This window comes from Bubalus kerabau, chromosome 6 (assembly GCF_029407905.1).
Source record: "Bubalus kerabau isolate K-KA32 ecotype Philippines breed swamp buffalo chromosome 6, PCC_UOA_SB_1v2, whole genome shotgun sequence".
In the NCBI taxonomy this organism is placed as follows: domain Eukaryota; kingdom Metazoa; phylum Chordata; class Mammalia; order Artiodactyla; family Bovidae; genus Bubalus; species Bubalus kerabau.
Window position 1 is genome coordinate 11,525,818 of NC_073629.1, and position 11,169 is coordinate 11,536,986.

Here is an 11,169-nt window from a genome sequence, read left to right on the forward strand (position 1 = left end):
GCTGTTCTGAATTTTTATAATGGTTCCTTTTGAAGAAACAAAAGTTAGACTCATTTTGTGTTGGGGGAAATCAGATATATCTGAAATGACTAACTACAAAAACAAATTATGACCACTCTTAATCTTTCATACTGGACAAGTTTATGACATCCTAAAATCTGGCAAATAATATTTTATGAAGTGAAAGGCGCTCAGTTGTGTCTGACTCTTTGCAATCCCATGGACTACAGTCCATTGAATTCTCTAGGCCAGAATACTGGAGTGGGTAACCTTTTCCTTCTCCAGGGGATCTTCCCAACTCAGGGATCAAACTCAGATCTCCCACATTGCAGTCAGATTCTTTACCAGCTGAGCCATCATGACAAAAAATGAAAGTTTATGTTTTATGCTCATAATGGAAATTAACAGCAATATAGTCCAATTTCTTTTCCTAAATTCATAAAATCAAAACAGATGTGGTCTCTGCCAAGCAGAGTAAACTCCCATGCAGAGTCAACATCAATCGTATTGAGCAACTTTGCCTCATTTTGATTAATATGCACAATTGTCTAGTTTCTGGGGGAATTATATAATCATATTCTTATGCTTCTCCTATTAACAATAATCAAGATATTTAGAAAAGAGTTTCTGAACAAACATTGAAGTCCAAGTGATGATTTTGTAGATTCCTTTCAATTATAGCTTATTTCCTTCCTTTCCTCCTAATGGTTTATTTCCTTCTGACTCACTCGATGCCTGGTGGAAACCCTCATCACCTTAACATGCCTGTTTTTTCTTCCTCAAAGGGACTTAAATGACATTCCACTGTGATCACTCCTCCCACCAGGGTTTGCTGGTGTTATCTCTGCCATCAATAAATTATATAAAGGGCGCTGCCTTCCAGTTCTGAGGTACAAGGCATGGCTCTCTAAAATTCTGCATTTGTCAGTTTCATCTAAGTAAGAAAAAATTTGTGGAAGAATGTCTATTGGCTCTACATTCACTTGAGACAGTTTTGCTGAGTCAATACTTTCTGGGTAGGGAAAGTTTTTTAGGCATAATGACAGATGAAAATAGTCTCGAAACACTAAAGTCAGAGAAAAGTCATTTCAAAATAGTGCATATTGTGTGTGTGTGTGTGTGTGTGTGTGTGTATTTAAAAAGATTCCTATAGTCTTGGATACAATGATGGTCCATGGACCAAATCGGGTACATAGACTGTTTTTGAAAACAAACTTTGTGGAACACAGCCACATCCATTAATTTATATATTGTCAATGGCTACTTTTGTGCTGCAGCCACAGGGCTGAAGGGTCTGACAGAGACATAGGATTTGAAAAGCATAAAATATTTCCTCTCTGGTTCTAATAAAAAGTTCGCCCATCCATGCCAACAGTCACAAAGAGTCAGACACGACTCTTGTCCGACTTGTGTCTGACTCTTTGTGACCCCATGAACTGTAGTCTGCCATGTTCCTCTGTCCATGGGATTCTCCTGGCAAGAGTACTGGAGTGGATTGCCATTTCCTCCTCCAAGATATCTTCCTGATTCATGACTCTTGCATTTCCTGCATTGGCAGGTATATTCTTTACCACTAGTACTACCTGGGAAGCTCCAGTATTTATATATTATCTAATAATGTATAGACTGGTAAACATAGAGTTGAGTAACTTATAATCTTAGGGCATATTGTATTCTCAGGACAAACTAATAAGTGGTCGTTTACCATTTTCAAGTTGGTTTTTAATTAGGCATCTCCTCACTGCTGATTCAGATCCTGTGATACCAATTTTTGATGTTTTACACAAAACATTCTTTTGGCCCTACTCAGTTATTACCCGGGCTTCTTATCTTCTATTTCTCCCTGCCTGCATGATTCCAGTCATATGAATATGCCCTGGATATACCTGGGGAGAAAAGGAAAAATGTGCATTGGATGAGAGTATTGTTAGCACAGCTTATAGCTAGAAAAATAACTTTTCCTTGTCACTGCTGTTGTTCAGTCACTCATTCTTTGTTACCCCGTGGGCTGCAGCACACAGGCTTCCCTGTCCTTCACCATCTCCTGGAGCTTGCTCAACTCACATCCATTGAGTTGGTGATGCCATTCAGCCATCTCATCTGTCAGGAAGCATTTAACAGGAGGCTTCCTGTGTGCTGTTTTGGATCTGTCATGAATCCTCTGTCCCTTATTAATTCCTGAATATTCAGGAATTAAGTGGAGCAGCAAGCTACTCCTGCGGGGGGGTGGGGGGGTGGGGTAGCACTGAAGTACGCGTGCATTTCCATACAGTGATAACAAACTATTTACGACCCTCTTCCTTTTTATGAACCATATGGTAAAAGTGATTATAACCTTCTCTTTTTCATATGAATGACCTCATGTTTCCTTGATAACGTGAAGTTTTGATTTTATCTCTGCTGAAAATAGCTGTCTTGTAAGACAGTATAAATACACAATGTTGAATAAAACATCTCTGCTCCATCATAGCTTTGGTCCCTGTGTCTTGCTTTCTTTGTCTCTCTCTCTCTCTTTTTCAGGCTGATCCCCTGGAGCACAGAGGCCCTGTGGGTTCACTTTCCTGCCCGGGCTTCTAAGACCCTCTCGAGAAGGTGCTCTGTGCCTTCACCCCCTTGAAAGGGCACCTGAGGCCTTCGTGAACAGAGCAAGCCCTGCGCCAGGGGCTTTATTGGCTTTCTGTGTAAACCAAGGAATATCAGCCTCTTTCTCTCTCCTTTACTTTCTTATCGGTCGACTCCGGACCACCAGGTTCCAGTCCATTAAAGGACCTCAACACTCATCCTCTGTTGTCCCCTTCTCCCCCTGCCTTCAACCTTTCCCAGCATCAGGGTCTTTTCCAGTGAGTCAGTTCTCATCAGGTGGCCAAAGTATTGGAGCTTCAGATACAGTATCAGCCCTTCCAATGAATATTCAGGGATGATTTCCTTTAGGATTGACTGGTTTGATCTCCTTGCAGTCCAAGGGACTCTCAAGAGTCTTCTCCAATATGACAGTTCAAAAGCATTAATTTTTTGGTACTCAACCTTCTTTATGCTCCAGCTCTCACATCCATACATGACTATTGGAAAAACCATAGCTTTGACTAGATGGACCTTTGTTGGCAAAGCAATGTCTCTACTTTTGAATATGCTATCTAGATTGGTCATAACTCCTTCCAAGGAGCAAGTGTCTTTTAATTTCGTGGCTGCAATCACCATCTGCAGTGATTTTGGAGCACAAGAAAATAAAGTCTGTCACTGTTTAAATTGTTTTCCCATCTATTTGCCATAAAGTGATGGGACTGGATGCCATGATTTTAGTTTTTTGAATCCTGAGTTTCAAGCCAGGTTTTCACTCTTCTCTCTTTCTTCCTTTCCTAAGAAAAGTTTATTTCAAAATGACTTTCATAAAAAGGATCTGGGGTCTGTCACAGCGCTCTCTGCTCAATCAGCAGTGGCACTCAAAAGTTTCACTAATAACCTGGTGTACTTAATCGCGTTTGACTTTCTGATCCCATGGACTATAGCCTGCCAGGCTCTTCTGTCCATGGAATCCTCTAGGCAAGAATACTGGAGTGGGTTTCCATCTCCTTCTCCAGGTGATCTTTCTGACCAAGGGATCGAACCCATATCTCCTGTGTCTCCTGCATTGCAGGTGAACTCTTTACCCACTGAGCTATCAGAGAATCTAAATTGTGTACTTGTCAGATCTGTGGGTAAAGTTGGGAGGAATACACAAAAGGGCAGCTGGCAGAATCAGAATCTAAAAGTATCTGAAAGCTCTTGGAAAATAGATTGAATCTCATAAGACAAACTTTAGTGTAGTTAAGAAAGGGTCTTTTGCTTGGTTTTCAAAACAAACAAAAAAAGTACCATAACCATAATAAAACTTTCCAAACAAATATTAACAGGAAGAAATGTTTATATCCAGTTTTAAAATTATACTAAATGTTTTTTTCTAACCCAGACACTGTATTAGGCAATAAAAAGTATAGCACTGAATGAGAGTTTCCTGGTGACCTAGTGATTAGGATTCCTAGCTTTCACTGCCTGGCCTGCATTCAGTCCCTTGTCAGGGAACTGAGATTCCACAAGCTGAATGGCATGGCCCGCCAAAACCCAAAAAATAGCATTGAATGGACAAATACAGAGAAAAACACAATCTCTACTTTCATGAAGATTACATTCAGTTTGGAAATAGATAATAAGTTATTAGAAATGGGAGGAATGTAGAAATGCATAGTTCTCTGCAAATATCTAATAGGAGAATCGGGCCTATCTTGGTTATAAATATTGTGCAGGTTTATGTGTGTGATGGAGGGTATCAGAAAAGCCTTTTCTTAATGTATTCATTCAGCATATAGTTCTTGAATATCTACTTTGTGCAAGAAAAAATACTCGGCACTGAATGATGTATTAAGTACAGTTGGACTTTCTCTTCACCAACTTTATCATATATTGATAAATAAATAAACATATGAATAAGTAATTAAAATTTGTTCTGTGAAAGGAAAGGCTAGGATGCAATGGACAGAAAAACCATTGGAAGATCGGGCATATATATAGGTAGGGTATTTACATAATATGATCAGATCAGACCTCTTTGAGGAAGAGATGTCACTGTAAGAATGAGGTGGTATTACCTTGGTGAAAGGGGTCAGGGTAGAGGGATACAGTAGCAGGATAATTTTCTAGGACTGTCCCAAGCAGAGAGAAGTGTGATTAAAAAAAATAACAGATTTAGATGATTTCTATTTTTGTGTGAAATCTTGGTGGCCTTGTTGCTCTTATCAAGAGGTGAGGCTGTTGAGTCACTAGCACTGATTATTGCTTATCAACTGCAAGTTTAGTTTACCTTCTAAATAAAATTCATTAAGATACTCAGTCACAGAATTATCTCCAGTAACTGACAGGATCCAATTCAGACCAATTGCTGCTTTTTTTGGACCTTCCCCTAAATCACCTAACATGAAACCATACCCTACAGTAAATTCTTTTCTAACAACCCCTTACTGAAATGCTCCACAGTTCATATGATGTGCAATCTCTCTCATTGCAATAAACCAAATTTTGTTAAACTCTAAGGTGTGTTCCTGTCCATTGCATGGAAGGCATTGCTATGTTCTCTAATTCTAAAAGCTACCTAAATATACACATTTTAACGGTGAAGAGAATAAGGTTATGAGTGGTTAAGTAATTTAGATGCCTTCACAGAGTTATTTGGAGGAATTTAATAAACAAACATCTATTCGACACCTACTAAGTGAAACAGGAATATGTGCAGACACATTTTAGAACCAATACAGTTACTTTACCTATTAATTTTCACATAACCTTCACAACACAGATTTATACATGAGACGATATGGATTCACAGAGATGAATGACTACTTCAGGGCACATAGATAATGAGTGATGGCCAGGTGGCTATGTGCCCTTGGTTATTCCATCAACCACTGAAGGCAGTGAGCTTAGATGTGATGAACACAGGTTCTGGGGTCAGAATGCTTTGCTTCATAATCCTGAAAAGGATTCATATTAGCTGTGTGATCTTGGATATATTTTTAAACTCTCTGTGCTTCAGAGAGTTTAAAATGAGAATAACAGTTGTACCAACCTTATAGCAGAGAAGGCAATGGCACCCCACTCCAGTACTCTTGCTTAGAAAATCCCATGGATAGAGGAAGCCTTGTGGGCTGCAGTCCATGGGGTTGCTAAGAGTCGGACACGACTGAGCTACTACACTTTCACTTTTCACTTCCATGCATTGGAGAAGGAAGTGGCAACCCACTCCAGTGTTCTTGCCTGGAGAATCCCAGGGATGGGAGAGCCTGGTGGGCTGCCGTCTATGGGGTCGCACAGAGTCGGAAACGACTGAAGTGACTTAGCAGCAGCAGCAACCTCATAGAGAAATTGCAACTATCATATCATCTGATACATGCATTCTACTTAGAACAACATTACTTAGCAAAGGATCAGTAAATGGGTATTTTAAGAGAGCCAGACTGAAATTTAGGTTTCTGAGGCTCTAAGCCTTTGTTTTATTTTGGCTTGGTTTTTCCAGAACAAGCAACTCTTGTCAGAAAGTTTTCTTAAAGAAAGAACAATGTCTGGCTGGATTGGGCAAATAATTAGGAAAAGTCATTATTTGAAAAGATGAGGGGATATACAAAGTCTCTTTGGACTTGTGAGGCAAGACAAGGAAATATGAATGCATGATTATGGGAAAAATTGTAGGGTTGGGGGTCATTTCTGCAGATCCAGAGTCCAAGAGTCTGTTGAGAAGTCACTAGAGATGGGGAGAGGAATAGGGGTTGAAGAACCGGTAAAAAGATGGCAAGCGTTTGGGGAAAGGCTTCTTTGAGTCCACGTGGTAAAAAACGTGGCTTCTGTCTAAACGCACTCCCAGGAACCTTGCCTAAGCCTGATTTTTACCTGAATCTGAGGCTGAAGGTGTCCCCCTTGCCTGTGTCCCTCGTGGCCTGAGACAGTCAAGGTTAGCTCTGGGGACTCTGCCCCATGGGGATGGAATTTCTTAAAGAGGAGAAACGGCTTCTAGGGACAGTCTCTATCTCCCACACATAGCTGAGCAAAGCGAGACAAAGGCAGATACCAAATGATGTTCAGCGGCTGGTAGGTGATCTGAGGATCTGAAAGGGGGGACCTCTAATAAAGGGTTTTAAAACATAATATTTTGAAGTTAGAGAGTTGGGTTGGTAGAAAGATGACTTAAATGGTGGGGACTTGGGATGTCCAATTCTGAGAATCATAGAGTTTCTAATTTAGAGGAAACTTTACAGGTTACCTTGTCCACTGTCCTGTTTGATACTTAATTTCACTCTACAGCCAAGAGATTGGCTAATGGCTATATTGAGAGACAAGGAGTTTCCCTGTGCACTGCTGTAGACTGGCTACATTCTGGCAAGGATGGCAGAGAGTAGAGGTTTCTGAGAAAACCATTCATGACATAGGAACTGTAACTAAGAAGGTCTAATGAGATATTGTATCATCTCAGGAGCAGCTAGCTGTATTTGAAAAGGTTTCCCATGGAGAGGGCTGTACACAGCTCTCTCGCTGGGGACATTAAAGACACTTGATTATGAACCAGTGTTAAGATCTAGAGGTCTTCAGAGTGCTACTGAAATTATTTCATGTTTGTAAGAACTTACTCAACCTACACATACAGTTAGCTTTGTTGAAACAAAGCTAATTTGTAGAAAGATAAAATATCATCAATAACCCTCACTCATCAATATCATCAATAACGTACTCACTCAGTCATGTCGGACACTTTGCAACCCCATAGACTGTCTCAGGCCACGAGGTACACAGGCAAGGGGAATACAGCCCCAGATACAGATGAGAATCAGGCTTAGGCTAGGTTCCTGGGAGGCCACTTGGATAGAAACCACATCTGTCTTCTAGCAGGTAGATTAAAACTCAAACTCCCAACCCTCCTACAATTCTTCCCTAGAGAATCCATGGGAGTCTCCAGGTGACTGAACCTATGTTTCTTGGATCTTCTGCACTGGCAGGCAGGTTCTTTACCACCTGAGCCACCAGAGAAGCCCCTCAATAATTCGTGCTGCTGCTGCTGCTAAGTCGCGTCAGTCGTGTCCGACTCTGTGCGACCCCATAGACGGCAGCCCACCAGGCTCCCCCGTCCCTGGGATTCTCCAGGCAAGAACACTGGAGTGGGTTGCCATTTCCTTCTCCAATGAAGGAAAGTGAAAAGTGAAAGTGAAGTCGCTCAGTCGTGTCTGACTCTTTGCGACCCCATGGACTGCAGCTCACCAGGCTCCTCTGTCCATGGGATTTTCCAGGCAAGAGTACTGGAGTCGGGTGTCATTGCCTTCTCCTCAATAATCCTTACCTATACACAAAAAATGATCAAAATATTTCTTGGATTTAATTTTTCTGGGTGGGTCAGAGTAATGACGGTTTTTGACAGAATTAGGGGAAAGGAGGCAAGACAAAACTTGAGCTGCTAAGTTTAGTAGGGATATTAAACGTAAGACACCAAAAGAACAAGAAGGATGTGTTCAAATGCAATCAAAGAACAAATTTATCTACAAAAAGTTCAAGTATATTCAAGAAACATAGAGTTTACAACTTCTATCCTCATTGTTCCAGGCACTGGTGGGGGATATACAATAGTTAATAAGGTATCACATTTACTCTCAAAGATCTTACAATTTATGAGGAATACAGAGATTATAAAGGTAATGCAATATGTTAAGTGGACTCTGTAAACATTATGCGGACTTTGAAGAAGGAATAAACATTTTCTGGGGGATTCAGAAAAGGTGTCACTAATGAGTTGACATTTGACCCCATTTTGAAGGATGAGAAGCAAGTTACCAGATGGGAAAAATGGGCTGAGAGGTAAACCAGAAGCAAACGGTGCAAAGGAGCAAAGGTATCAGGTTGTAATCAAGCAAGGATTTCTGTTTTAGCATGTTTGTCTCTTGCAATTAGAGAGGTTAATATACAATAACCTTTAGAATTAGAATAGATTCAAGAAGAATGTCTTAAACACTAATTACTTTGAGTCAATATAGGATTTACAAATATCAAGCCCAGAATTTGATTTCCTCTGCAGGGTATTTTGGGTTTTGGAACACTGTTTTGATTTAGGTATGAGGCATGAGTTTAAGGGAAACTATTGGGAGGGGAGTCTACTAATTTTTAAATAATTTCCACGTTAATTTGTTTGACTAAGCAATTAGCTTTTACTGAATACCTTTAATAAGTTATGACAAATATTAGGACTACAAAAATAGGAAGAGACTGCAGTTTGTCAGTTTGGTGGCTAAAATATGGACTGCTGCTGCTACTGCTAAGTCGCTTCAGTCGTGTCCGACTCTGGGTGACCCCATAGATGGCCTCCTACCAGGCTCCCCCGTCCCTGGGATTCTCCAGGCAAGAATACTGGAGTGGGTTGCCATTTTCTTCTCTAATGCATGAAAGTGAAAAGTGAAAGTGAAGTCGCTCAGTTGTGTCTGACTCTTAGCGACCTCATGGACTGCAGCCCACCAGGCTCCTCCATCCATGGGATTTTCCAGGCAAGAGTACTGGAGTGGGGTGCCATTGGACAGCCCTCTGCAAATGTGATGTGACTGACACTGGTTATCATTTTTATGCATTTAAAGTCACATTGCTTTTGGGTTTTTTGTTTGTTTGTTTGTTTTTAGGTATGATGGTTTCTTTTCTTTTTCCTTCTCTTTCTTTTTGAATCTGTTTCACTTTGGTCTTGAGAATAAAAATGTCTGATATTTGTTCCTATGTGAGCCAGCTATATATTTCTCACCTATTTCTGTTTTTCTGAAAATGTAGGATTCATACTAACTGCCACTTTATCATGTTTATTTTTTAGCCTTCATTCTCTCACCAGATGTGTTAACACTCCACTCATCTTCCCATCAGTGATACCCACAGGCAAATTCACACCTTCATCTCTGAGCTTGGTTAAAGTAGTTAAATATCAGTGACGTTTTCAAAATCTTCATATGATCATGTCATTTACTGACCTAATATTCTTCAATGGCTCCCCCCACCTTTTGGGGTAAGATCCTAAATCATTGGGTGAGCTTTCCCAGTTGCCTTATCACACAGGCAAGCATGTATTTCCCTAAATCAGGCTGCTTCCAGTTCTGCATCTACATGTGTGCTTTTTGTCTGAAATGTTTTTTTCCTCTTCCAGGTAACTCCTACTCTTCCTGGAAAATTCTATTCAAAGGCTTCCTCCTCTGAGAAGCCTTTCTCAGTCTTCCTGGTCTGAGAAATGGGCCCCTGCCTTAGCACTCTGTAGTGTTCTGTACTTCACAGGCTGTATCAAGATGACTGCTTTGTCTGCTTCCCCAGGAGGATGCAAGCTTTCTGGACACAGGGATTATAGCTTGTTTCGTTCTGTATTCCTTATGCCGGATACCTCTGTATCCAATAAAGTTTTAGAGCAGTGAGCTGAACAATTAGAAGAGGCCTGTCACTGCATTACTCTCATGGACAAAATTCACCCTGATCTCAAGTGGCCTCGGCCTGCAACAACTTGAAGCAGGGCTTAAGTTCCTGGCCAGAGGTTGAGGCTGGGTCATGGCAGTGAAAACACCAAATCCTAGCCATTAGACCTGTGATCAGTGACAAAGGCCCTTCAGCTCTGCAGAAATGAATTCCCACAAAGATGGAAAGTAGTGAAACACGTAAAGTATTTACTAGGAAGAAAAGAGTACAATATGTGTCGATAGACACAAGGGCAGACTCAGAGAGTCCCTGAGTCGCAGTCTCGTGGCAGTTTGAATTAGTTTTATGAGACATTTTTTCCAGGTTTTCTTTGGCCAATCATTTTGATTTTCCTGGTTCATATTCATATTTGGTGTATTTCAGGATTGTCCCATGTGTGCACACATATCTCTTAGCCAAGGTGGATTTCATGTGTGGTTCTGGAGGTCTCCTGACTTTAAGAATGAGAAATATGTGGTCTGGGCAGGGGCCAGCCTCCTCTCTTAATTGTTCTGCTAGTCTCATCTTGGAGTCTCAGTCCACAGGGAATGAATCTCTAGTTACTTTACCCTGCGGAGGGTGGGGGAGGGGAGAGTGCATCTACCTCCTGTCTCAAAACTTTGGAGACCTGACTGAAGGAAAAACTATGAACTGGGTTAGGGGAATAGAATGCTTGGGGAAGGTCACATAGCATAGAGGTAAATAGCATGGAATTAGCATGCATAAGGTGAAATTCTGTTTCTGTACCATGGTATCTATGCTGCTGCTGCTAAGTCACTTCAGTCATGTCCGACTCTGTGCGACTCCATAGACGGCAGCCCACCAGGCTCCCCCGTCCCTGGTATCTATATGAAATAGAAAATCTTCATAATCTCACTATTTTCTCTTCTTAAATTTTACCATTGGTAAAACATGTATAGCAATGGTACTTATCTGATTGGATGTGTGAAAATTAAGTAAAATATTGAATGCAAAGCACTTGTAAGATGCTCAGTGCACAGGGAGTGCTAATGAGAGTTAGCTATTATTATTTTTAGGGTGGTATAAATAGCAATAGCAGTGGTAGTAGTAATGAAAGTTCTGCCTTTAAATTAAAAAAAAGAAGGACTAAACAGTAAAGAGAAACTTTTGAGTTGAATTTTGCAATCACTTCAATCTAGTTTCTTCTTTCCTTCCTCACCTCAGCCTCTC